This window comes from Pelobates fuscus, chromosome 5 (genome assembly GCF_036172605.1).
Source record: "Pelobates fuscus isolate aPelFus1 chromosome 5, aPelFus1.pri, whole genome shotgun sequence".
NCBI lineage: Eukaryota > Metazoa > Chordata > Amphibia > Anura > Pelobatidae > Pelobates > Pelobates fuscus.
Genome location: NC_086321.1, coordinates 319,762,561 through 319,786,727, shown reverse-complemented (window position 1 = coordinate 319,786,727; position 24,167 = coordinate 319,762,561). Strand labels below are relative to the sequence as shown.

Here is a 24,167-nt window from a genome sequence, read left to right as displayed (position 1 = left end):
AATAAATTACATTCTCTGAGACTCGATATGGGGGAAGCACAATCCGTTATCATATATTCTGTTTATTTGTCCAGGGTGACCATAGTTTGGCCACATCTCTAGTACCAAAAAAGGGGTTTGATTCCATCCTGTACTGATAATCTATTTGCTCCATAATATTGTGCCATATTAATGGGATAGAGGATTTCCAGGCCCTAGCTATACATATTTTAATGGCAAAAAATATATGGGTCAAAAGATATTTTTGATATTTATCTTGCGAAGGGAAACCAATATTAAAGAGAAAGAGTTGAGGGCTAATTTCTTTTATCTCCCTAAAAATAGAATTAATAAAGCCAAGCATTTGAATTTTTATATTATTAAGACCCCGACACTCCCACCATATGTGATATAAAGTACCCTCCTCGTTTCCACATCTCCAACAGTTCCTAGAATATACAGATGATATTTTATATAATCTAGCCGGTACCATATACCACCTATATATTATCTTTAAGTGTGTTTCATAGAGAGAGACGCTATGTATACAACGCTTAACTAGGAGTGTAGCATTGGTCCATTCCAAAAGTGGAAAGGATTCCCCAATATCTTGTTCCCATTTAACAAAAGAGGTAGCATGAGAATCTTGTTCCATTGATTCTAGCAATTTAGTAAATCTAGAGATCCCTCCCTTCTTTTTATATAATACAATAAGGGGATTAACATTGTGGTCCTTAAGTATGGTCATAGATAATAGAAAATTCTTAATCCTTAGATATTGAAAGAGATCTCTAGGGGGAAGATTATACTTTTCTTGCAATTGTGTAAATGGGATGGGTTTAAGTCCATCCCACAAATCCGAGATCTTCACTATACCTAGGTGTGTCCAAGATTGGACATTTATATTATCCATTGTATATTGTAGGACCACTAATGGAACCCTATATAATAATTTATCTTCTAGCTTCAATTTTTTATTTAGGATTTTGGAGGTATTGATCATATCTACCAATATACGATTCGAAAGATACTTGGTATCCAGATCACCCAAATTCAACATACCCATCCAAAAAAGAACGAACAGTTTATATCTAGGGCTATCCTCCTGTTCTAAAGTAAGCCACGATTTATATCCCTGTTCCATGTCTAGCCACTGTAAAAGATGAGTCGCCATACATGCTTCATGGATTTTATCTACATCTGGAAATGCTATTCCTCCCTTCTGATAGCTCCTTCGAAGAGTGTCAAAAGCTATCCTAGGTGGTTTATTTGCCCAAATACATTTGGAAATCATGATTTGAAAACGATTAAGGATTCCCCAGTCTATAAGGAATTGCCCTAAGATAATAAACGAGTTTAGGTATCAGGAATGCCTTGATCATATTTAATCTTCCTATCCATGAGGACTCAATCTTCCTCCATTTGTCTACCAATTGTTGCAAATCTCTTAGTAATTTATCGTAATTTGTTTGTATCGTCCTCTCTATATCAAAAGATATTTTAATCCCCAAATAACCAATAGTGTCTTTTGCCCATAAGATTTGGAAATGTGCAGTCAGATGATCTTTCTGAGCCTCAGATAAAAAAGATTTGAGTTTTTTTCATATTGACTTTATAGTTTGAGAAACTACTATAGATGGATATAACATCCAATACCGATGGAATTGAGACCATCGGATCCGTCAAGGTAAGGAGTACATCATCTGCAAAAAGGGAAACCTTGGTTTCCCCATTAAGAGACTTAACCCCCCTTATATTATTATCCTGTCTGATCAAGGTGGCCAAGGGTTCAATTGTAAGAATATATAGCAGGGGAGCCAAAGGGCAACCCTGTCTAGTACCATTTTTGACCTCAAAATGGTCAGACTCAACGAAAGAATTAATTATTTTAGCTGTAGAGCTCCTATATAACAACATAGTTTTTTGTCTAAACTGACCCTCTAAGCCGAATTGGCCCATGACAGAGTCGAGGAATCTCCAATTGACTCTGTCAAAGGCCTTCTCAGCATCGAGGGCCATAATGACAGATCCCCATTTATGCTCATTTATTCTATGTATTAAATTAAATATTCTACGTGTATTATCTGTAGTACCTCTCCCTCGCACAAATCCAGACTGATCAACATCAATCAGTTCTCCAATTACCTCTTTAAATCGATTGGACAAGATTTGAGAGAATAACTTTATATCCAAATTAATAAGAGATATAGGTCTATAGTTAGTAATAAGTGTTGGGTCTTTCCCTACTTTGGGTATGGGAATAATTGAAGCCAATAACATCTCATTTGGGAAGGGGGTATCCGCGGACACCTTCGTGAACATCTCTAAAAGGATAGGGGAAATGAGTCTAGAAAAGGTTTTATAAAACATTGTTGAAAAGCCATCTGGGCCTGGGGCCTTGTTCAATTTTAACTTACCTATTGCTTCGGTTATTTCTGAAAGTGAAAATGGGGCATTCAGCATTTCCAACTTCCTATGGTTAATTTTTGGTAATCTAAGACTACTCAGAAATGTATCCATTTCCTCTCTGCTCTTCCCTACCTCCTCCAGATTATATAAGGATTTGTAAAATTCCGCAAATGCATTTACAATATCCTTTGGTGACACTAAGTGTTTATCACCTAAGACAATTTTTTTTATAGATTTATCTTTGAGGTTATTTTTAATTTTATTAGAAAGGTCTTTGTTTATTTTGTTATTGTTATGGTACCATCTTTGTTTAAGGAATAGTATATTTTTATTGACCATATCGTAAATTCTCTCTTTAATAGTTTCCCTTAATTTAGCTATTTCTTTGATTAAGTCTTTATTCATCATATCTTTATTTAAACGTTCCTGATTTGCCAATTTTATTCTTAACTCTTGCAGAGATTCTGCCTTCTTCCTTTTAGATTCAGAGCCAAGTTTAATCAATAGTCCCCTTATATAGCTTTTAAGGGTACACCATACCATAGCCGTAGAAACTTCCCCATTATCGTTGGTAATCAAAAAGTTTTCAATTTCGGATGACAAAAGGTCAATGTTGCACTCTGATTTCAAGAGGCTTTCGTTAAGTCTCCACCTTGTCCTTGGTCTAAGACCACCTTTTAGCTTAACCTTAATGAATACTGGTGCATGATCTGATACAACTATGGATCCAATATTGGATTTAATAATAGAATTTAGAAACCTGGCTTTCACCAGAAACATATCAATTCGAGAATAGGTCTGATGGACATTCGAAAAAAAGGTATAGTCTCTCTCACTAGGATTCAAAGTCCTCCAACAGTCAAATAGAGAGTTCCTATCTAGAAATTTAGAAAGATCTGAAACATAGGTATTTACAGATTTATAATCTCTAACATTTTTATGGCTTTTATCCCGTGCTGGGTCCAATACACAATTGAAGTCTCCCCCAATTATGATGTTACCACATGCTAGTTCATCAACCTTTTCCATAAGTTTATCCAAAAAGTCCGCTGGGCACGAATTTGGTGCGTAAATATTAACCAAAGTATATATAATACCATTAATTTTTGCAATGAGTATTACGTATCTTCCCATTGAATCCCCAGTTAGATGTATCATTTCAAAATTAATTCTGCTAGAGATTATGATAGCCGTGCCTCTTTTTTTTTTTTTCCCCTCCATATTAGAAGAAAATATCAACGGGAATTTCTTAAACTTCCAGAGTCTCTCTGGGGGATTAATCCAGTGTGTCTCCTGAATAAAAGCAATGTCAATATCGTTTTCATTTAGAAATTTATAGACCGCTCCCCTTTTCTGTGGTGAATTCATACCCTGGACATTCCATGATATCACATTAAGTGCCATCATAACGCCTATTGTCCTGGTTACCCCCCAAATCGAGTCTCAGAAAAGGAAAAAGGAAAAAACAAAAACAAAAGAAAAAACAAACAAAAAAAAAATACAAATTTACAATATAAAGTACAAAAAACATAAAAAATACTTCAAGAGAGGGAACAAACCCCCTCTTGGTAATCCAGTGGGGAAACGTGTATATATATAGATACATACATACATATATAAGAAGCCCCCTGAACAAGACCTGCCTATAATTGCAGGAATAGAGACCCTAGCGAGAGGAGGAAGGCCTCCAAACTCTTCAGAGACCAGACGGCATTCCGAGTTTCTAGCCCAAAATCGATCTTTGTCAATCCACAATACTGTCAACTTTGACTAGAATGCATGACCACCCTAACCCCTAAGGCCATAACCCAATATATTACTAATCTGACACTACTTGTATTTTACAGCTATCCATTATAATAAAACTAATTTCCCTCTCCTCTCCCTTCCCTCAGTCATTGTAATTCCAAGATATAATATGGAATATGAAACGTATATCGTGAAAGAAGCAAGATAAGGAGACCTGTATATTTATATCTACCTGAACCAGACCTGCCTATAGATGTAGAAGAAAAAAATAAATAAAAAATAAACACACTGACAAGAAAAGGAAATTCTGAAGAAAAAAGCATTTAATGGCATCAGGTAACAAGAAACTGTCACTTCTCTGAGTGAGTAAATTATGAAACTTGAAAGAGTGCAGAAGTGGGCAACAGAATGAAAGGGACACTCCAGGCACCCAGACCACTTCTGCACATTGGAGTGGTCTGGGTGCCAACTCCCACTACTCCTAAGCCTGCAAGTGTAATTATTGCAGTTTCTATAAACTGCAATAATTACATTGCAGGGTTAACGCCACCTCTAGTGGCTGTCTACTAGACAGCCACTAGAGGTCACTTCCTGGGTTCTAGCACAGGAAACCTGTGCTAGAGCGTCGCTGGACGTCCTCACGCTGTGTGAGGACCTCCAGCGTCGCTCAAAACCCCATAGGAAAGCATTGAAATTATTTTTCAATGCTTTCCTATGGGGAGACGTAATGCGCATGCGCGGCATTTCTGCGCATGCGCATTAGGTCTCCTCGGCCGGCCGGCGAGATCAGTCTCGCCCACCGGCCGACGCAGTAGCATATGGATAAACTATATGGATTACAATTTGCAACATGAAGACATCAATGCGTATAGAAAAACTTGCATAAGACCACACTCCGCAGATCATGCAAAAGGTTCAATCTTACAGAGAGGTGTTGAAGCTAACTACCTCTCGATAGACTTACAAAAATTCTTGTTACAACAATCACCTAGGACACCCACCTCCTAGGCAGATTAATAGTCTCAGCAATTGGGGGAGTTATAGAACCCTTGGCAAAGTGGCTTCACTTTCTCTTTAAAAGACGATTTGGGGGGGCGGAGCTTGACCGCCGACGAAAATGGCAGCGCAGTAGGAGAGCTCCGTGGCGGCAATAAACTAATAGCACACACCGTGGGCAATAAAGCCCGCATCGAGCAGCAACAGACCGAGCGCAACACTCACCAACCACACCGGATCGCAACAGGATGGGAGGAGGGAGGAAACTAAAGACCGGAACGGCCGTGGCTCCAATCTTCAAACCCAGGCCGGAAAAAGAGGCGCCAGGTACGCACAGCCAGCAGGCCTCAGACTATGACTCAGACACTAGCACAGCCAGCCACAAAACGGACACATCAGCACCCCTCACTAAAAGAGACCTGAAACACATGCTGACAGAGATGAAATCACTAGTGGCAGAGGAGCTGACTAAACACTTAGCTCCACTCAAGGAAGGGCTCACAGACCTCTCCAAACGCACCCAGGTGATGGAAGACAAAATGGAGGATGTACTAGCCACCACCTCCACCCACGAGGCCTCCTTAAAAGAACTACAGGAGCATATAAACTTAGAAGACATGCAAGAAGACCTAAACAATAGGTCCAGACGTAATAACATTCGCATCAGGGGGCTCCCTGAATCCTCCGCACCAGAAGCACTCACCGCTATGCTACACGAAGCATTCAGCAGCCTTCTACCTGACGCCCCACCATCAGATCTCCTCCTGGACAGAGCCCACCGGGCCCTACGCCCACCCTCCTCGAACCCCACGCAGCCTCGAGACATCATCATCCGCTGTCATTACTTCCACATTAAGGAGGCGATAATTCGGGCGACAAGGGAGACCCCATTACAAATAGAAGGTCATACAGTACAACTATATCAAGACCTAGCACCTACCACCCTGCGAAAACGGCGGGAACTGAAACCACTGACCCAAGCCCTACCAAGCACAGAGGATACGCTATTCATGGGGCCATCTCTTTAAGCTAATGGACCGCCACAACAACCGTACACTCACGCTAACTAGACCGTCAGAGGCCCAAGACTTTGCTGCGCAACTAGGCATCCACGACCTACACGGAGACCTGAACACAACCTCACAACCGCCTATGTCACAACGCCGAATGTGGGACCTGCAGCCTCAAAGAGACCGCAACAGAGGACAACGCTCCTCACAGTCCCACGCCTAAATCCAAGAAACTGAGCCGTTGTCGCACCCCTATCTCTCCTATAACTTCACAGCTCTACACCGCAGCCCATTCAGACAACCACAGATCCCGATGACTCACAGACTCACACACCGGAGGAACACAGATTGCAGACCCAGCAACGGACCCCGTTACGGGGGATGGATGCCCCTCCGCTTCCTGCCTGCCCTCCGGCCTCTGCGGAGCTCCAGTGATGACCAATGACGACCACAGCGACTACGCACACCACCAGCACAGGCCGCAGTCGGGCCTCCCCGCGCCTAGATGCTCACCAGCGAGACCACACAACAAACTAAAGAACACTGTAACACATCCTTCAGCCACATCTGGAGGGAGCCCCGGCGGGTTGCGGGACCCACTGGACGCTGATCGCCTCCCCGCCCAAGAGACAGAGAACCTCGAGAACTCAATTGACACTGGGCAAACCGTAAGAACCAAAATGGGACACTCTGTGTTTGATACGGGGGGATGGGGGAGGGAGAGGGAGGGGTTATCGGGGGCCCTGGCGGCCGTCCCCCCCCCTCCTCTCAGTGAGGTGGGGGGGGCGGCGGGCCGTGGCGGCACCGAGCCCCGTGGGGGGAGTGCACATGGAGGGTCACTCCGGACTTGGCCCCTAATCGGTGAAATATACGCTGAACAGCCGAGGGCACCCTGGGTTTCGCACTCGGGAGGGTGTGTGGTCCGGGGCTCTGGTGGCCTTCCGCCTTACCCCCTCTGGAGGGTCGGGGGGGGCGGCGGGCTGCGACGGCCCCGGGCAGGGAGGGGGGAGGGACGACCCCGGGCCGGGGTTCTACCACCAAGCAGAACAGGGGTGTTTGGGGATGGGTGGCGGGGGGCACGGACGGCTCGGGGCCCTGGCGGCCTTCCCTTCTCCCCCCCCCAGGGCTGAACCCTGACAAAACATGGCTCATATTTACCTCTGGTGTGCTCGGGCCGAGCTTACTACTGACCGGTCATCGGACCACAACAGACACACCAATAGACCTAGTAACACACCACTCAACATGACCTAATGACGACAAGGGGTGCAGTGCGACACAGTCCCTCACGTAAATAGTTTAAGCAGGTCCCCGGAGACCAGTCCCCTCCTTGTTCCCCAACAGCACCTAGATCCGCACCCTCACCCGCCCCGGCCTCGGAAACCGGGGGACGGGACAAGGACCGGGGAAACCCTTACCCTCACCTGTTGCATCCTAAGTTCCACTTAACCAGGTTCAAGTTACAACTGCCCAAACAAAACGAAAATTGCCTGCCACCTGCTCCCACGTGGACGACCACTTCTCCCCCCACGACCTGACCCGTGCCGCTGGTCCTGGACCTTGTAGGCCCGAGAGACCACTGGCAACACCATCCACCTTTGCTGGCAATCGACATAAGCCCAGCATACCCACCCCCTACCCTACCTCACCCGACCCACCAAATCTCACTGCTGCCCTCTGGGGACCACCTGGGCTCCGAACCCCTTCCTGAAACCTAGCGCACCCACACCAAATGACACAGCACACAGCCTACCCATCCCAGGCCATGCCACTCCAACTACACTGTGTTTCCATCAACGCAAAGGGCCTCAACAACCCTAAAAAACGACACTCCCTACTACGATGGGCTCACAGCCAAAAAGCAGACATCCTCATGATACAAGAAACCCACTTTACACCCCACAAACAATTCCTACTCAAGAATAAACACTACAACCGCACCTTCCTTGCTAACTCACCAGATGCAAAAACCAAAGGGGTGGCCATCACTCTCAAATCATCATGCCCATTGACCGATGTGCAGGCCTTCCCGGACAAACAAGGGAGATATGTAACGCTCACAGGTAGAATAGGCTCCACAACCTACTCCATCACCTCCCTATACCCCCCCACGATCCCTGACCCACTGTTCTGGCACACGTTCTCCGCCCACTTAACAGCCCACAACGCCACATTCACCATCATAGGAGGAGACTGCAACGCCACCCACCAACCAACATTAGACCGCACTACCAAGTCCCAAAGCGAACCGCGACCCTCTCTCAACGACACCCTCTTTTCCAGCTTCCTAAGCACACACAACCTACTAGATATCTGGAGAGCCCAACACCCTTCCACCCTCGACTATACATACTACTCCCATCCCCACAACACCTACTCCCGCATCGACTACTTCCTAATCTCCCCAAACATTACCTCACGAATTACACACACCTCCATAGGCCACATCACCTGGTCGGACCACGCCGACATCTCCCTAACCCTCTCCATTCCCAACATGACGCGCCCATGGACATGGAAACTCAACTCACAACTTCTCCAAGACAAGCTAGTCACCATATCCATCGCAAAAGACATCAAAGAGTACTTCACCCTGAACGACCCGTCGGTATCCTCCCCAATCACTTTGTGGGCGGCCCATAAACCGGTTATAAGAGGCAAACTGATAGCTATAGCTATAGCGACAGCACGCAAAAAACAACACAACAAACTATTAATGGACACCATAGCTGAGATAGGCAGCCTGGAAACCCTACACAAACGAAACCCGACCCCCCTACACCTTGAACAGCTCACAACAGCCAGGTCCTTACTCAAAAGCCTATTATATGCAGACGATATAATTTTAACATTAACGGAATGCGAGGACTCACTACACCAATTTATGGAACTAATTGAGAATTATAGATCTATCTCTAATTATAAAATTAATGTAAATAAAACACAGGTAATATATACCAACTTACCTGAACAACAACTTCTAACTTTAAAATCTAAATTTCCATTCACTTGGTCGAGTGAGAGCATAAAATATTTGGGAGTTAAAATAAGCTTTGATTGGAATCAAATAATCAAAATTAACTACTACCCATTGCTTAAAGATATGAAAGACACGTTACTTAAATGGAATAACCTATACGTAACATGGATAGGGAAATCAAATGCGGTCAGACATTATTTACTACCTAAACTTCAATATATAATGAGAACCATTCCCATGAAAGTCCCAAAAGACATATTAAAAGAATATCAAAAAACATTCTCACAATACCTCTGGGGGGAAAAAAAAAAAAAATCAAGAATAGCCCTGAAATATATAACTACAAAATTTAGGGACGGTGGAATATCATTCCCAGACTTATATCAAGTACATGACGCAATCATGTTCTCTCATATCTTAGAATGGAATAATTATAACAATCTGGACAATTTGTGTATAGATCAAGAACAAATCTCGAGTAATATATCTGATATTAAACTATTATATTGGATTGATCTTCCAACATTTTATAAATTAAAAATAAGATAATATTGGATATTTTTTCTAATTTACAAACCCTGAAGAAAAAAACTACAGATTAAAGAACACCTAACTATAAATTCACCAATTGAAATATTACAAATATATATAGAGGACATTAACATAAAAAAATGGAAAGACAATGGTCTCGCGAAATTAGCTGATATTCTAAAAATAGATCTTAAAATAAAATCGTTTCAACAAATTCTCATAGATACAAAAGGTCTTGATAACGAACAATTCACATATATCAGAATTAAACATTTTATACAATCCAATCCAATACATAATATCTCAGTTATAGATAATATTCTTAGCATAGAACATAAGAATAATATGGTCTCAAGAATAAATAAGGTTCTATATAGTAGATACAATAAGGGAAAAATGAAATCTATGTTGAAATGGGAAAATGATATTGGAAAGGAGTTCTCATTGGACCAATGGAAGGAATCATTTGATTTGCTTAGGAAAGCGATACATAGTATAAGTTTGTATGAATTACAGATTAAATTGGTTCATAGGTGGTATATGGTCCCAGCGAGAGTTGCAAGATTCCACCCCCCCCCCCCACAGATCCTCTTTGTTGGAGATGCTTAAGATGTGATGGAACGTTTAGACATATATGGTGGGATTGCTATGCTCTCGATCCTCTAAAGCAAGCGACATCTACAATAATCAATACCATTCTTAAAAAAACAATGGACCTTTCTCCACAATTATTCCTGCTACATATGAATATCCCTACCAAAACTAAAAATACAAAATATTTAATAATTCATATTCTAATGGCGGTTAAAATCTGTATTGCCAGATACTGGAAAACTGTAAATATTCCCTCATGGAGAGAGGTGGAATATCAAATAGGATATCAACGTTTAATGGAGAAACAGATATATAGAAATCTTGATATGACAAACAAACACATCAAGATATGGGAACCCTGGGCAACTGAGATACCCATTAACCAATAACTTATAGTATACTAAAAGAAAACTGGCCTTTAAAGTTATAAGTTTCCATTTCTTTTTTTTTTTTCTTGTCCTAATGCCCCTGATGCACTGTGTGAATGAGTACTTTCTTTATGTATGTTTTTCTTGTTTAGCCTGATAAGATACGGCTAGGGGAGCTAGGTTCCTGGTTCTTTTTCTCTTGGTGCCATTTTTTATTATTATTTTTTTCTTATATATTTTTTTCTTGTTTTTCTACAGTTTACTTTTTTGCCATTCTTAGGAGCTTATGGATCACTCTTAATATAAAAATTTATTCAGTGGTGGATCCACCTGAAAATACCTATGAACTGTCGAACTCCTTTCATATTATGTACATAGATTGTAAATAATTGTGTATATATTCTGGGATGTATATTCGATGAAGTTTGTAAAATTTATGAATTTATAAGGAGATCATCAGATTGCTTACCCATGAATTTATATATAGCATTTGTACAATAAATTAACTTCTTTTTCTGCATATACATTAATTTACTTTCAATATTTTTTATAATTTTTCATAACATTTTGATATTGAGTGCGGTATTGAATTTATTGATATTTTGTTATTATTTCTGAGGTTGTTTTGGGGATCACCTCCAATACCAGCACCATTTAGTAGCAGAGTGCCAAGACACATTGAAGTTTTTTTTTTTGTATATAGTTTTTCCCAAGTGTTGGAGCACCACTACTATATTTACATTATTGAGAACACTACTTAGATTCGGAGCATCCCTACTATAGTTATATTGTTAAGAATACTACTTAAATTTTTTTTGATGATTCCTTTTTAAATTCTATATGGATACTTTCGCTTATACAGAAGGGGATATAAATAGGATAACATCAGGATTAAGAGGAGCGAGAGAATTCTTAACTAATGATAACGAACGAGGAATAGTTAACAAATTAGAAAGATATCTTAAGAGAAAGGTTGGTTGGGAATTGCACATAAGTACTTTAGGCGAATACCTTAGACAGAAAAGAATCCCTAGAGTCCTAAGGGTGAGCTAACACCCCACATTGTGCAAAGATAACATTGAACATCGCAACACTTGGTACTTTAAGATTCTTAATAAGTGTTCAGTAGATTTAATGGTTCTTACTATTGAGTCCCTTCAGAAGGAATTGACAAAATTGATTAAAGAAATAGCAGCAGTAGAACAGGAGTTGGAAGCCGCAACAGCACAGACGGACTTAGAGACTCTCAAAAAACAGATTGAAGAAAAATTGAAGGAATATCAGAAAGAGACAGAAGAATATAAAAAGAAAAAAATTCACAGAGACGCAGTAGACTACCAAAAAGATCAGGTATATACCTGGTATCATAGGACGGATAACAGACAGTACAGACCTAGCAGGGACGTGCGAGCACATAGATGGCGGTCAGATACGGAGGAAGCCTCCTCCTCCTCCTCTGCATCCTCATTTTCAGGGACGACGTATTTGGAGAGGGACACACGGTACGAAGACCAATCAGGAGGGGGGGTTTCAACAAGAGGAACAACAGAGAAAAAGAGAGGGAGACCTCCATTGTCCAGGCGCCGTCCTTAATACATAATATCTCAGGTAGGCAATTGACGAAGGAAGAGGAAACCACTTTAAATAAAGGACTTTCCTTATTCCGACCCCCAAAATACACTGGCATGAGTATGATGTTAGTCTGCATACGTTTTTCCGCCAATTAAAATTACGGTCTTTTTTCTCCACAGATACTAGCAAATCTGATACAGTAGTCAGGCAAAGTGGTTCCATCACAACACAGCTATCCACTCATGAGGAAGGGATTATTGAAGACTTGGGGACACTATCTTCTCAGAATGATCAGGATACGGCCCTTTCCCTTGATACAGGTTTGAAACCTAGAAGCACGTTTACCCCTCAATATGTTAATGTTTCGATAGACATATTTACAAATTTGGTAAAGAGAGATGTATATAAATTAAGGAAAAAATACTGTACTACTGGTAAGGGCAACAAGAGTAACATTAACTTCACTAGACGAGACTGGTCTAATATTAACAGTTTAAGGACAGACCGTTCAATTGTGATCAAGCCAGCTGATAAGGGGGGTGCCCTAGTGATTATGGATCGGGCATACTATATTAAAGAAATAGAGACCCAGTTGAGGGACGATACAAGTTATCTGCCCATTTCACCACCTCCTATAGAATGTAAGCTCGATCGAGCAGGGTCCTGTTCAACCTATTGTTTCCTGTAAGTTTATTTGTAATTGTCCTATTTATAGTTAAATCCCCTCTCATAATATTGTAAAGCGCTACGGAATCTGTTGGCGCTATATAAATTGCAATAATAATAATAATAATAATAACACACACATTGAAAAGGACATTGGAGACACTTAATAAGTGGGCCTTAGCAAAAGGGATTATTTCAGAAGGTGAATATAAGTATATGAATATCAAACATGCTCGGATACCCATTTTCTACACTCTCCCCAAAATCCATAAAAATCCATTGTTCCCCCCGGGTAGGCCCATTGTAAGTGGTACTGGTTCTATTTTACAACGACCAGCAGAAGTCCTGGATAAAATTTCTCATTAGATATGTGCCCCCACAAAAGTCTTACATTAAGGACACAACCTTTTTGAAATTATTAGAGAGTATACATATACCAGCAGGTGAATTCTGGTTAGTGACTATGGACGTTCAGGCACTATATACTTCGATAGATCACCAGAAAGGGCTAGACGCTGTGGACTGGACACTAGATAGGGACCCTACCCTTGTACACCAGAGGGACACTAGAAAATATATAATTGTTCTTCTGAGATTTATTCTCACGGAAAATTATTTTCTTTTTGGGGATAAATATTATAAACAAATTAAAGGTACAACTATGGGCTCTAATGTCGCCCCAACATACGCTAATATCTACATGAACCAGTTGGAAGAAACATGTATCTATAACCATCCCCTCTACACCAAATGTTTGGTGTGGAGGCGTTATATCGACGATGTGTTTCTATGTTGGGGTGGTAATAGAGCCCAATTACAAGAGTTTTTTAACTCATTGACTGAACTAGATTCTAATATCAAATTTACTATGTATTCCGACAGGGTAACGGTTCCATTCTTGGATGTCCAGGTACAGAGAATAGATGATCATCTACATAGTGATCTTTACACTAAACCGACTGATTGGAACAATCTACTCTCGTACGAGAGTTATCATCCTACACATTTAACCCCTTAAGGACACATGACATGTGTGACATGTCATGATTCCCTTTTATTCCAGAAGTTTGGTCCTTAAGGGGTTAAAGAACGGGTTACAGTATAGTCAGTTACTGAGGTGCAGGAGGATCATTTCCCAAGAGGACAAAGTAGTGTCAGGGATAGATTTTATGTCTCAGAAATTTATGGAGAGGGGTTATCCCACACAGATTATTCAGACACAAAGAGATAGGGTTCAAGGCCTAACTCATCAGGAAGCCCTGTACGGCTCCCCGAAAGATAATAAAATGGATAGAATAGCATTTATATCCCCATACATTCCACTTAAACAGATACGTAAAATTATAATGAAACACTGGCAACTCTTTGCAGGAGATACTCAATTGCCTTTGGAGTTTCAGAACCCACCGCTTTTTTCATATCAAAGGGCATCCAAATTGAAAGATTTATTAGTTAAATCGGATATTGGCAGTTCTAAGAGGCAGATCTCATTTTTTTCAGACCCTAAGAAAGGGTCTAGGTTGCTCACACTGTAGTAGTGTGATAAAGGGGGAATATTTTGTCCATCCTCGATCAGGTAGGAAATTCCCTGTGAATGGGTTTTATACCTGCAATTCTGATTTTGTGGTGTATATCCTAAAGTGTCCGTGTGGGTATGTTTATGTGGGGGAGACCATCCGACCCGTTAAAGAGCGAATAGGGGAGCACAAGAGGAGTATCAGGACAGCTTTACAGCGAGGTACTAGTGAAGCGCCGGAGGCCAGACATTTTAAGACTTACGGACATGGAGTTAACCAACTGAGATTTCAAGTTATTGATAGAGTACCCCCTTTGAGGAGAGGGGGTGATAGACAGAGACTTCTCCTTCAAAGAGAAACTAAGTGGATCAGTGTCTTGGCAATACCGTCACCCTCAGGACTCAATGAGGACTACGATTTGAAACACTTTTTATGATGTTAGGTTCTATACCTGTTGGTTTCAGTATAGGTTTATACTCCTGTGTAAGTTAAGCTGATTTGTGTCTTGTGCTCCCTACAGTGCTCCCATTAGACCATCATTGGTCCGGTTCTCTCTTATGGCAAAAATTCGACCTTCATAGGTCCGCTACCTGGCAGTATCGACGCAGGGTTCCTCACATGGAATATCCAGGGACACTACATTATTGGTGAGCAATATTTCGGCATCAATGTTTGAAAATAAGTATTTTACATTATAGTCTTGGTATTTGTTTCATGGTGTAGATATTAAAATGTTTTTTCAGTTTTTCACTTTTTTTAGTTTGTTTATATTTTTTTCCTTTTTGTAATTTTTTCATTTTTTTTATTGATTTCCTTTACCCCTCCTACAGGTGAGCAACCGGACATCTTGTATGTGGAAAATATTGGGGACAATTTGGGGCATACTTTCACCTCTGACACCAGTTAGTAGTACAGAGTAGGTATTCTGTAAAATAGTAATCTTTTGATTTACTTTAACATTATTATCAGTTGGTCATTACAATACAGGACGGGTGAATGCTTTATAGATTACCCTCTACCCAGTTAAGGCTTAGAGATCAGTTTGAGTGATTGATCTGTGAATATAAACTCTTATCCAGTACACTCTTGGATTTAATAAGTATATTAACTATAACTTTATACTTGCATAAAAGTATTCAGTATGATGAATGAGTACTGGTCCATCAGATATGTTTTTACAAGACTACTATTTTTTGTTCATTAAGCTACTTGATATGTGCAATTCGACTCCCCTCAGGCCTTTATGTCTCCTTTAGGTCTCTAACGTTCTAATTACTTTTGAACACTTTCCCTTTGACATTTACATTTAGGCTATCTTCTCTATGATCGCTTGGGTTAAGTTACCATAATCTGCTCGATGTGGTTTTTACTGTTATATACTGTTTATGTTAATAACAATAACGTTTTTTGTGATGTAATATGACGTGAGGACACGTGATGTACATCATCATTACGCCATCACGCTAATACGGAAGTGGACAGCTTGCCGCACTTCCTAGCAATATAACGTTGCTTTTTTCAGTTTTAGGTACAGGGGCCATTGAAGGGACTGGTTTGTCCCGAGCGGGCAGCCCACCAGTCTTGGATTGAGCAGGACGCCCAACTAGCATGGATTAACCAGGACGGGGGTAGGAGCAACTCAGCATGGATACATACCCAGCACAGCCGTACAACATGAAGGGGTTCTGACACCGGATACACTCAGTGCTGGTTCCTCTGTTGACAGATCAAGGGACTTTTCACAACTATTGGACATCCTACTACTACTGTTGGATTTTTTTGGAAGCTTGGCATTGCAATCTCTAATTGGTGAGATCCAACCAACTTTTTTTGTTTTTTTCATTCTTTTTTTCAATACATATACATTGAACTGGTTATTTTTGCATATCTATAAATTTTTTTGCTATTTTGACTGTTTCTTTTTCTCTTGGTGCCATTTTTTCTTATATATTTTTTTCTTGTTTTTCTTTTTTGCCATTCTTAGAAGCTTATGGATCACTCTTAATATAAAGAACTATTCAGTGGTGGATCCAACTGAAAATACCTATGAACTGTCGAACTCCTTTCATATTATGTACATAGATTGTAAATAATTGTGTATATATTCTGGGATGTATATACGATGAAGTTTGTAAAATTTATGAATTTATAAGGAGATCATCAGATTGCTTACCCATGAATTTATATATAGCATTTGTACAATAAATTAACTTCTTTTTCTGCATATACATTAATTTACTTTCAATATTTTTTATAATTTTTGATAACATTTTGATATGGAGTGCGGTATTGAATTTATTGATTTTTTTTGTATTATTTTTGAGGTTGTTTTGGGGAACACCTCCAATACCAGCACCATTTAGTAGCAGAGTGCCAAGACACATTGAAGTTTTTTTTTTCCAATCCAATATATGCTGGAGCTTTAGTAATTGGTTCTCATTCAGAACTACTTTCGATTTAAACACAATGGGTACCAACAATGGCACCTGTGTATGCGAATGGGTACATGCACGTCTTTGAGACGGCATATATCCTACAGCCATATGAAAAGGATATAATCTTCTACTGCCACTTCATCAACGATAGCCTAATGATTTGGAGGGGTGACATGAATTCAGCAACCACCATGATCAACAGCATAAATACAATCAATACTCCGGTCAGGCTGACCATGAATGCAAGTTTTGAGGAAGTGGACTTTCTGGATGTAATCAGCCTATTACCAGCACCCAGTCTGAGGCCTCCTTGAAGCCGAGGACTTGGCCAGATGAAGAAGTGCAGTAGATGGGCCCCATGTACACAACGTTGAGGGTTAAATGGTAAACAGTGCAACCCCTTAACAGAAGATGGTCTGGAGAGCAGACTGACACCATCATTTCAACTCTGTGGTTAAGCACTTCATAAATGCTTTTAACCTGTGCAAGATGTTGCACAGGACCTCCAGGCACCATAACGTCCTTGAGATTAAGTTGTTAAAGTGCCCAGAGTGTTAATTTAAGGGAAAGCAATACCCATGTAAAGGGAGAGGAGTGGCATGATCTGTGTGAGGGCAGAGGCAGCAGGGAGAGAAAGCGAAAGGTTAATTGCAAGAGCTTTGCAAAGACTCTGTGAAAAGGAGAGAGACAACATATTTTATTTACAAAACGTGAAGCCAGCATTATGTGCAGTGGACTTTTACCCGGTTATCGGAAATAAATCTGTGCTTTCCAAAAAGAGATATTAAAAAAAAAAAAAAAAATAGGTATGGCAAGTGTAACAGCAACTGATAAAAAGATTGATGCTCTCAGCAAGATACAGGGGTAATGTAAATAAATACAGATATGAGACATTAATAGTAAAGGGGGAAAAACTCACAGCTGCATAACATGAGCCAAACTAGATGGTTAGAAAATACCACATTTATATCTGGCAGTAAAGGTTCCCTTAAAAACTGCATTTATATTGTGCTCATGGATTTTTTATTAGTTTATAATGTGTTTTTAAATCTTTAAATTAATGAATAAAATTTTTGAAACTTGCTATGATTAAATTTAAATGTTTCATTATTGTGGCGAATAGAACCTCGCCCATGGGCTTTTGGAGGAGCCTGCTTGCCAGCCTCCTGCCCCAGGACTATGGTCCCTGCAACAGACCTGTCTAAAATATTTTAAAAAGACTGTTTGTGCAACTGGGGTTATATGGTTTGGTTCCCGAACAGCCGCACGAACCGGAGACCACCCGGGAACTTGTTATACCCTATTAACACTTGGTAACGATTCTAACCACAGTGTTCTAATTGTCTGTTTGGGTGACAGCTGTTCGCATGAATGACCATAAAGTGGCGGCCATCTTGTTCGCATGAACTCAGGCAGCGGTGTTTGGTTGTCGAGTTCCTGGAACTAAAACCGGACACAAACTCCTGAACACAGCTGGATTTCCATCATCGCCTGTCTTGATGAGGGGAACAAGCTGTAGGGTAAGACTATTGACTCTGTTCGGTAGTTTGTTCATTTTTTAACCTACCGAACTAGTCCAACCGCAAGCCCTGGTTCTCTGGAACTGTTTTGGGCATGGGACCATGCATGCGATCAGTCAAATAAATGACTTGCAGGAAATTCCTGAACCGATCTGGGTGAATTTTGGATATGTTGGTCAAACAGATCGGGGCTATAAGGGGATGTAACTTTTTGTATGTTTAAATTTACTTTTTGGGTTTTATACAAATGTGTGTTTTTTGTGTCTGGAGATAACTGAGTTTAGTTCAGTTCTTGACTCCATTATCTCCCAGGTACAGAGAAGGGATTAACCTATTATGTATGGGAGTGTCCAGGATCTGAGAGCCAATGTAATCGTGTATTTGTTTATGCTGTGGTTTGCTCTCAGGTCCAGGGGGTACTTGCATATAAAGCCAGTTGTGGCTACCAAAAAACAAGTTTCTGACTACCCTCAACAAAGAGCCTCGTCTCGTGTGTGTGTGGGGGGAGGGGGGCTGGGGGGGAGGGAACAGCGGTATCTGTTCTGGGGAGTGCTAAATCACGATACTCCCCTGGGTTATAATCACTTGCTCATTTAAGAGAATATTGCTACACTCTTGGAAGAGAGGTCTACCCACTGGAAGCTGGATCCTGGTCTTGGGTCCAGGATGGATGGAGGACATCGAGACCCCAGCCAAGTAACGTGGGGACTACAGTGCTGATGGTGTCTGGTGGAGTGCTTGGAGTACTCGGTGAGCACTAGGAGCATCGATTGGCGGAGGCACCCGGTCGCGGTGACAGGCGGTGCGTCACAATTACCATTATCTGCGCAATGGAACATTGGGAGTTAAGATTTTTTTTTTTTTTTTTTTTTTAAAGCAAACGTAAGAAACTTTCAGATGTATAAGATGAAAATCATATTTTCAGAACTATTATTGCAGGTATAATTACCCTAGCTTAGTTGGAAGTGATTGTCTTCCGCTAATGCTGGGTTAAACTCACGTATGTACCAACACTTAGGTGTTAAGTGTTATGGACAAACTCAGGTGGCAAATCGACTGAGCATTGACTATGTGTAAAAGGCAAAGTGCATGTGTGGCACAACAGATGATAATGCCCTTTGCTCATATTTATGAAACAAAAAGAAAATGTGAAAATTAATTTCTAATTATTTCTGTGCTCAGCCTGTGAGCTAAGCTATTCCCACCCCCAACCACAATGTTAGCATTCACAGAAACAATAATGTACAAGAGGCACAAAAACATTCAACAAAGATTGAATAAATTCCATAATCACCTCTGTTTTACAAAAAACTGCATCTGCTAAACGTTTTAACAATAAAAAATAAATAAGTTAAACATTTCATTTGTATACAAATATCAGTAATGTCCATTTTTTCCTGAAGGCAGCGTTGGGGGAATTGCACAGGTTTTAGGGAGGGAGCAAACCAAAATATGTATATAATATTTACAAAAATATGCTATCATAATAAATTACTGGGAAATGCAAGCAATATGAAAGTAAGATATCACAAATAAGCACATACATTTTTTTTTTGTCCTACAAGCACCCAAAAAAAAGTTGAGGCGCAGGAAAAAAAAAAAAGTTCTTTTTTTTTATAGGAGTCTAATTCTAGTAGTCACTGCCATTGATCGTTCATGCAACAATTGCTAGAATTTTTTTTTTTTTTTTTTTTTTTACATCGGCAAACCTCTATCCAAGCAGATGTTTACTTAGAGAAATAATTTCCCATAGTTAAGAAATATACATTACTTTAAATACTACATTTAAATGAATTGCACTACTTTTACTGATTGAAAAAGACAAAAAAATATAAAATGGTAAAAAAAAAAAAAAAAGCAAAAATTACTTATTATTGTATAATATTTAAACACTATTGTAGACAGTACATTGTATGCAACAAGAGCATGTGGAAATCATAAATAAAAAGGATTCAGGGAAAACTTTATACAGAATTAGAATCCTACCTAATTAATGGTAGCACTGACATGTATATGTAATACACAGGCATATTGCCCTGTAATTTAGTGCGGTTCTATTTGTTTCTGTACAGCAGGCTGTGGTGGTTATGGTGTTTGGGGGGTTCCTTTAACTTCAATAGAAACATAGGAAAAGAAAAGGTGGATAATGACCACTAAGATAAGACTTGTAGAAATTAAACAATTGCAAATGGACAATTATGTAGATTTCTGTCGCCCCCAAAAATAATCACTTCAACATAATTTACATAATTAAATGTCTTTAAAGGAACACTAGAGTTTTAGGAATACAAAATTGTGCAGCCAGTGTGACAGCACTTGGGCCCTAGCGGGTCAGCAGTTCCACCAATGCGTGTTATGCTCACAGGCGTCACTGGGACCTTCCCAGGATTGCTGGCCTTACTGGAAGAAGGCAGGGCTGCAGGGAGGCTCATAGGGGCAAGACATGTGAAGTACACACAGCAGGAGTGAGAGCTACACTCTGCCTGTGTTGTATGTACATGGGTCAGTGTTTGTGCATCCGCATTTGTGCGTTTGACATTTTCATAACATTTTTAATTATTGTAAGTACTACACTGTGTATCATTCCATCCTCTCTATCAATTTGTTCCGTGGAATTCAGAATTAATATTGCAGCACTCTTAAGGATGATATGGACAATGTATTACATATTAACAGGAGTGTTCCTAGTCCATAGGTCTCCTGTACCTGCAGTTTTTTTCCCCCTTTTTCTATTTCCTCTCTCAATTATCACAGGCTTACGTTAAAGGAACATTAACCCCCATAACAAAGCAGCTCATCTAAGTGGTTATGGAGTCAGGAGTTCATAACATTTTAACCCCTGAATGTAAGCAACTTAAACGAGTGGTGGATGGGAATGTTCCTTCAAACAAAAACGGTTTTTGTGATATAAATGTTTGATATAATGGTTCTATATGCTTTAATAAAGCAAAAAGTAAATGCTTGCAGACTTAATTAGCAAATTAGTAAATGCATTGTTCAGTATCCAATTATCTAGAAAAAGCATATTGTAACAGTTTGTTCTGGAACAGATATATAAAATGTGAATATAATACATTTTAAAATAAAGAAAGGCAGAACATCATAAAGTGTTTGCTTTCTTTAAGTGAGACAAATATTTTTAGCAGCCTTTGGCATTTTAGACACCCGCCATGTAATAAAACGTATTCTCTCTGTGTAAATCCAGCTGGGGATGGAGACAATTAGAAGCCATTACGGAAGTATGATGTTCTAAAGTGATTAGAAGGGTCAATACTATGTTAATGTTATATTTGGTAGGGTAGGATGCTAGCCAAAATTTCTATCAACAGAACATCTTAAGCGAGACCAAGTTAATCTTCTTTGGTAACATATGTAACAAAATTACATAAAAACACACTATACAAAAGAAAGGAGTCAAGGGAACCGTGATTTGGCAACAGCTGAAATGGTACATTTTGGCATCGTCTAATGTAGAGGCATGCAAACAGTGCACAATAAACACAGTATTTAAACTGCACAAACCTCATGCGTGAAGATTTTTTCAAGCTATGCACTACATCACAGAGTGTAGATATCCTATACATGCTGTCTGTTACAAGTAAACGGATTAAAGATTTTACATTTGTGAAAAGATCAATACAACCCGCTGAGTGCTATCAAAATGTAAGTTCAGTGCCATTAAAGTTATAAATTATAGGTGAGGGGTGTGGATGCTACTGGTCAACCTTGAAAAGTTGGAAACTGGGACAGGAAATATCAACTATGCAATACAATGATTTTTCAACGTCGTCGCAAAGTTGTAAACTCATTCACTTCAGTGAAAATTTTGAGTTTAATCAGTTTAAAGGACAACGGTCATCTCACATCTATTTTAAATATAATAAGCCGTTGGTCAAGTTTTATGTAAAAAATTAGAGAAATGTGTCCCTGCTTTTATTATGTAAAAGGATCCTTCAGCCACATACATGTCGGACAGTGTTAAAAGGGAATCTCCAGTGCCAGGAAAACAATGCGTTTTCCTGGCACTGGAGGTACCCTCTCCCTCCCACCCCCCAATCCCCGGTTACTGAAGGGGTTTTCACTTACCTGAGGTAGCGACGATGTCCCCCGTCGCTGTCTCCTCCTCCGCGCCGCTCCTCCTACTGTCTCCGTCGGCCGGTGGGCGAGACTGATCCCCGCCCATCGGCCGAGGAGACCTAATGCGCATTAGCGCTCCCCATAGGAAAGCATTGAAAAAGATTTTCAATGCTTTCCTATGAGGAAATGAGCGACGCTGGAGGTCCTCACACAGCGTGAGGATGTCCAGCGACGCTCTAGCAAAGAAAATCTTTGCTATGATTCAGTAAGTGACCTCTAGTGGCTGTCTGGTAGACAGCCACTAGAGGTGGAGTTAACCCTGCAATGTAATTATTGCAGTTTATAAAAAACTGCAATAATTACACTTGCAGGGTTATGGGTAGTGGGAGTTGGCACCCAGACCACTCCAATGAGCAGAAGTGGTCTGGGTGCATGGAGTGTCCCTTTAAAAGCCGACAGTCACAAATGATTGGTTTTCAAGAAATGACCAATTGAAGGTGTATGATAAAATGATTAGTATATTAACAATAGTTTTGAGGGGACATCTTTTAAGACAAATCTTAAAGCAGCTAACCGTCGTTAAACTTGAAGGGGAACTGTGACTTCATTGGAATTTACACCACTAAATAAAACAATGAAAATCCCCTATAACTTATTTTAACTTTTTTTTTTTCCCATAAGATGCTGCATTTTCTTTAAAATTTATATAAAAGACATTGCAAATAAAGAGGAGAAAATAAAATTGAATTCTCTGCATGCAACGACATCATATTAAAAATCCTAGAAAGTAACAGAACCCCTTTAATAATGGGCACAAGGCAAGTCCTGAGCTTCTAGCCAGGTCTACTCACCACCGAAAAATGAATTCATTACATTCTGACAAAGCTTTAGGCCAAATTGGTGCTCAATTAAGTGACACATATGTATCATTGCTTCAAGTGTGCTTTACGTGATTGAGAATTGCCAAGTGTATTTTGTATCACAGTTGGTTGTTATATCTGTTTCTTCTCATTAACAGTCCTGGCAAAGAGTACAACTGTGTCAGGCAGTAAGATAATATAAAATAATGGGCCCTCCTTCTAATCCCCTACTTAATGGCATCCCAAGATACTTCATATCGGTTACGGCTACATCTTCCTTCACTCATCATGTCTCATTTCCGGTGTTCAATTTTAGTTTTTCTAAGCAAACTCACTCATCATGTCTCTTAGAAAACTCACATTTCTTTGAAATGTCCCCTTTTATCATTTTTAGTTTATTTTTGTCCAATTTCTGCTTTTTAACCTATTCCTCTGTCCCATGCTTCAATATAGGACCTGCATCACTGTCTCACTTCTACTATTTAAAGATCTAATGCACCTTCCAAAAGTCAGTTTACATCCCCACTTCACTATCATGTTTCTCTTCTAACCAACTAGTCTGGATCTCTTCAGCTTTGTCCTACTTCAATGCCAACAGACCCTTTCATTTACGTGGCAGAATAATGAAAAGAAAATTTTAAAAATCGCAAATGTTCATGTGATTAGCCTGGCTGTTGGACATCAGAATTAGAATATTGATTGTGAGGCCTCTTGTAAACCATCATCAAGAATAAGAAGTGGCAGTGCACTCCTCTAGTTACTACTCCCAGATAAATTACAGGAATTTAAAGTAGAAAAAAAAAAAGGAGTAAATTAGACCACCCTATGGAACAAACCACCAAGCTGGACTGCCACCCTAGGCTGTGGTATAGAAGCTGCAGCAGTTACCTCTGGACAATTTTCA

At 40.1% G+C, this 24,167-nt stretch overlaps 1 protein-coding gene across 4 annotated transcripts in view; it reads right to left on the bottom strand.

The window, feature by feature from the left end:
- Positions 1-22,791: 22,791 nt before the first annotated feature.
- The window catches only part of MAST3 (microtubule associated serine/threonine kinase 3), a 163,974-nt gene continuing 162,598 nt past the window's right edge, over positions 22,792-24,167 (bottom strand). For all 4 annotated transcript variants that reach the window (XM_063455580.1, XM_063455581.1, XM_063455582.1 and 1 more), the window contains one exon: positions 22,792-24,153. The gene's annotated coding sequence lies outside the window, so the exon portion shown is untranslated. The remainder of the gene's footprint in view (positions 24,154-24,167) is intronic.